Source organism: Arachis ipaensis, chromosome B2, assembly GCF_059453495.1.
Source record: "Arachis ipaensis isolate K30076 ecotype BB chromosome B2, ASM5945349v1, whole genome shotgun sequence".
In the NCBI taxonomy this organism is placed as follows: Eukaryota; Viridiplantae; Streptophyta; class Magnoliopsida; order Fabales; family Fabaceae; genus Arachis; species Arachis ipaensis.
The window spans coordinates 40871747-40877252 of record NC_142437.1 but is presented as its reverse complement, the minus strand read 5'-3'; positions in this window follow the sequence as shown (position 1 = coordinate 40877252).

Genomic DNA, 5506 nt, shown 5'->3' with positions numbered 1-5506 from the left:
TTTAGTTTATGTTTTTAATTTCAAATGGTGTCTTATGTATCATCCTCAAGTAGTAGTTAAAAAGAAAAATAAGTGATGTTTATGATTAAAAGTTGAATTTATTTTATTATTGTCTTGTTACATTGCATGTGGTGGTATATACGTTTTGATTATGTGTGCATTAAGAGCATAAGGTGTGAAGTTCCTTGAACAAGAAAAATATTGACTTTTGAGAACCAAGAATTTAAAGAATTGTTATGAAACCTCCATAACTGAGAAGGAGGTTGATCCTTGAACCACAAGGGATTGAAAAGAAAAAGAAGAAAAGCAAGAAAAAAAAAGAGAAAAGATGGGTTGAAAGAGAAGTCAAAGACTCTGAGCACCATGACTAAGAAAATTGAAAGAAAAATAAGCTTGAAGAGCATCCTAGTCAAGTGCTTATGGTGCTTATGTATCAAGCAAAATCTTGAAAACAAAACATTTAGAGTCATAGCTAGACTCAAGGTGCAAAGTACCCTCCCCAAAAGAAAGTTAAGTTGCAAAGCTCTGAGCATCAATGGTTTAGATCCAAATATGTGTCTGTGGTGTTTCTTGTCCAAGGGCGGCTTGGGTCATTATATTCGAGGGGTGCTTTATCACCTGACAACTTAGAACAACTGGTCCAGAATTGCCGATTGAAAATCCGTTATACAAGCCACCTTGAGACAAAATATTTAGTAGTCCAAAGAGGCTCTGGGCATCGATGTTTGGGTTCAAAATCTTGGCTATATGCTTGTTGGTAGCATGAATCCCCACACCATCGTACTGTTGTACCAGCAAGTGCATTGGGTCGTCCAAGTAATACCTGAGCGAGTCAGGGTCGATCCCACGAGGATTGTGGTTTGAAGCAAGCTATGGTTATCTTGCACGTCTTAGTCAGACAGATCAAAAGGTTGATAGATAAATATTTGTGAGATTATTATAATAGGGTGCTAATACTTTAAAGATAGAGTTGAGGATTGGAATTGCTTTGCTTTTTTGAATCAACTCTGGTAATACTGTCTTCTTTGCATGTGAATGATCTTCTTCTATGGCATGTGATCAACGCCATGGGCCGTGGTCATTGATCTCCTCTGCTACAGATTGAATACCATTGGCCGTGGTCATCCAATCTGACGAAGGGTGAAGCGCTTAGCAGTCCATTCTCTTGGCGATCCTACTCAAAATGCCACAGACAAGGTCGAATCTTCTGAATCAGAGGATGCTGCTTCTTAGGATTCTAGCCTATACCACGGAGACCCTAATCTCCCTGGAAATTGGTTGAACTGGTGTCTCGAGAAGTCCCTAACGAAGTCGTGGATTAGCCATCTGAGAGATGTATAAACATAGCTGTTGACTCGTGCTTTCCAGTCACGTATTCACACGAACCCAAGTAGACGCGGGTGTTTGTCAGGCACGTTCATCTTAATGTGATGAACAGAGCTAATTTTTCAGATCATCCTATTCACCATGATAAAGATCGGATATACATCTTAGAGATAAATCAAACACGGATCGAAGAAGAAACAATAGTACTTTTATTAATTCATAGGACTCAGCAGGGCTCCTCTCCTCAACCTAGGAGGTTTAGAAACTCATACTGAAGTAAAATACAATGTAAAATGTGTATGGTATGCGTGATGATGATCAAAAGTTTTTAATAACATAAATTTAATCCCTTAAATACTAAACAGATGACTAGTAAGGGTAAAATAGTCTATTTAGTGCTAAAATTCACTTCTGGGGCCCACTTGGTGAGTGTTTGAGCTGAGCTTTGATAAGATCCATGTGCTATGAGGTCTCTTGGGTGTGGAACGCCAGCTAGAGGGTCCTCTTTGGGCGTTTGTACATTGATCTCTGCTCTTTGGGTGCTGGATGCCTGGAAGGGGGCAGGAAGCTGGCGTTGGACGCCAGTTTTGGACTTTCTAATCCAAAGTAAAGTATAGACTATTATATATTGTTGGAAAGCTATGGAAGTCAGCTTTTCATATCCATTGAGATCGCTCTATTTGGAATTCTGCAGCTCCAGAAAAGCTCTTCCGAATGCAGGTAGGTCAGATCTGGACAGCATTTGCAGTGCTTTCTCTGTCTTTGAATCAGACTTCTGCTCCAACTCCTCAATTTCAGCCAGAAAATATCTGAAATTGTCCAAAAATAAAAAAAAACTCATAGTAGAATCCAAAAATGTGAATTTAACACTAAAACCTATAAAAACTTAATAAAACTAAATAAAATATACTAAAAACTATATGAAAGTGATGCCAAAAAGGGTATAAAATATCCGCTCATCACAACACCAAAATTAAAATGTTGCTTGTCCCCAAGCAACTAAAAACACAGTAGGATGAAAAATAAAATTAAGATACAAATAAATTTCTAAGTTTCAAACGAAGCTTAGTTACAATTAGATGAGCATGACTTAGTAGCTTTTTGCTTCTGAACAGTTTTGACATCTCACTATCCATTGAAACTCAGAGATGTTGGCATCCTTTGAAACTTAGAATCCAGATGATATTATTGAATTCCTTAGTTAAGCTTATTTTGATTCTTGAACACAGCTTTCAGAGTCTTGGCTGTGACCCTAAGCACCTTGTTTTCCAGTATTACCATCGGATACAATAATGCCACAGACACTTTAACTGGGTGAACCTTTTCAGATTGTGACTCAGCTTTGCTAGAGTCCCAGATAGAGGTGTCCAGAGTTCTTAAGCACACTCTTTTTGCTTTGGACCACGACTTTAACCGCTCAGTCTCAAGCTTTTCACTTAACACCTTCACGCCACAAGCACATGGTTAGGGACAACTTGATTGAGCAGCTTAGGCCAGGATTTTATTCCTTTGGGCCCTCCTCTCCACTGATGCTCAAAGTCTTGGATCCTTTTACCCTTGCCTTTTGGTTTAAAGGGTTATTGGCTTTTTCAATCTGCCCTCCTTTTCTTGCATTTTTGGGCAGTAATGGATTTTTTTGCTTTTTATTTATTTTTTGTTCTTTTCGCCATTTTTTTCTGCATGCATTTAATTTTTTTTTCTTTTGCAACATGCTTTTTCTTTTGCTTTTTGCTGCTTTTTCTTGCTTCAAGAATCAATTTTCAGATTTTTTAGATTATTAATAATATTTTTCCTTTTTCCTTATTCTTTCAAGAGCCGACATTCTAAAATTTCAACTTTAAATATGCATTGTTTAATCATACATTCAGAAAACAAAAGCAAATGACACCACATCAAACTAATTAAACTAATCTTATTTTAAACTTGAAATTCATGTATCTCTCAATTCTTTTTAATAAAATTTTCGTTTAAGCAAGGTGAGAGATATATGGAATATTTTACCGCTTTAAGACATCAATGCAAATGATCATGCAACTAGAACAAGAGAACAGATAAATAAACAGATAGAAAAATAGAAAATAACAGGAAAGAGGTGTAAAGAGAACGAATCCACCTTTAATGGTGGCGTCTAGTGCTCCTCCTTGAGGATCCAATGTGATGCTTGATCTCTTCTATGTCATCCATTTGCCTTTGTTGCTCTTCCCTCATAGCCCTTTGGTCTTCCCTTATGACTCTTTGATCTTCTCTGATTTTATTGAGGGTGGTAGCATGCCCTTGATGTTCCATCCTCAATTACTCCATGTTAGTGCTCAATTCTCCAAGTTTGCCATTGATCCCGATAGCTTTGGGGAGGAAAGTACATCCCTTGAGGCATCTCAGGAATCTCATACTGAGGTGGTTGCACAGGCTCTTGTGCATGCTTTCTAGTTTGCTCCATCCTTTTCTTAGTGATGGGCTTGTCCTCCCCAATGGAGACATCTCCATTTATGATAATTCCAGTTGAATTGCATAGATGACAAATGAGGTGTGGGATTGCTAACCTTGCATTGGTGTGAGGCTTCTCAGCTACCTTGTACAGTTCTTGAGGAATCACCTCATGTACTTCCACCTCAGTTCCAATCATGATGCAATGAATCATTATGACTCTGTCAACACTCACTTCTAACCGATTGCTAGTAGGGATGCTGGACCTTTGGATGAATTCCAACCATCCTCTAGCTATGGGCTTTAGGTCAAGCCTTCTTAGTTGAATGGGCTTGGGAATCCTTTTACCACTGTGCTCTTTCCACACAGATGTCAGAGAGTACTTGATCCAATCTCTGATCAAAGTTGACTCTCCTAGTGTAAGGATGAGGATCTCCTTGCATTAGAGGCAAGTTGAACGCCAACCTCACATTTTTCGGGCTGAAATCTAAGATTCTTCCTCGGACCATGGTGATCCAATTCCTTGGATTTGGGTTCACACTAATGTCATGGTTTTTAGTAACCCATGCATTAGCATAAAACTCTTGCACCATGAGAATCCCAACACCCTGAATAGGATTAGTTAGGACTTCCCAACCTCTTCTCCGGATCTCTCTTCGGATTTTCGGATACTCATTCTTCTTGAGCATGAAAGGGACCTCAGGGATCACTTTCTTCTCAGCCACTACTTCATAGAAGTGGTCTTGGTGGGCTTTGGTGATTAATCTCTCCATCTCCCAAGATTCAGAGGGATTGGCTACTGCCTTTTATTTCCTCTTTCTAAAGGAGTCTCCAACCTTGGGTGCCATAAATGGTAATGAAAAGAAAAAAAGCTATGTTTTTCCCACACCAAACTTTAAACTTTGCTCATCCTCGAGAAAAAATAAGGAAAAGAGAAGAATGGAGTAGAAGAAGAAGAAAATAGAAGGATAGAGAGGGAGAGAGAGGGCTCGGCCTTGTGGGTATATGGGTGTATGAGAGGTGTATGTATGAAGGGTTATGGAGAGGGGTATTTATAGGAGTGGGGTAGGTAAGGTTTTGGCCATAAGGTGGGTTTTAGGTGGGAAATTTGATTTTGAAGTGGATGGGAGTAGGTGGGAGTTATGATGGTCATGGGGAAGTGGTATGGATGTGATTGGGCTAGGGTTTATAGGAAAGTGTATATGGGAAAGTGTGAAAGTAGGTGGGAATAAGTGGGGTAGGTGAAAGATGCTGTGGGACTCACAGGTCCTGAGAGGCTAGGGAATTCCAGATTCCTTGCTTCTCTGTATTGGCGTTTGAACGCCCAGGGGCTGTTCCCTGGCTGGCGTTCAACGCCAGCAATGCTGCCCATTAAGGGCATTGAACGCCCAGTAAGGATACCCTGGCTGGCGTTCAACTTTAACACTCCATCCAGAGTGTTCTGTTTTCACTGCTGTGAAATTCTTGTCTTTGTTTTGAATGTTGCATATGATCATGACTCTAAAACCGAAAGAAAAATGAAAATAAATATAGTTGAGCAAGGTTGGGTTGCCTCCCAACAAGCGCTCTTTTAATGTCATTAGCTTGACGGTTAGCTCCTTACAGAGGTGAGTATGGGCTCAGATTTTTACCCCTTGCAGTGAATCTTCTTCATGTCTTCTCATGAATGAGCTCCACATGCTCTAGAGACAGGACACAACTCACTGTATGTGGTAAGACTGCCTTCTTAGTGAAGACAACTCTCATGCCAGGTGAG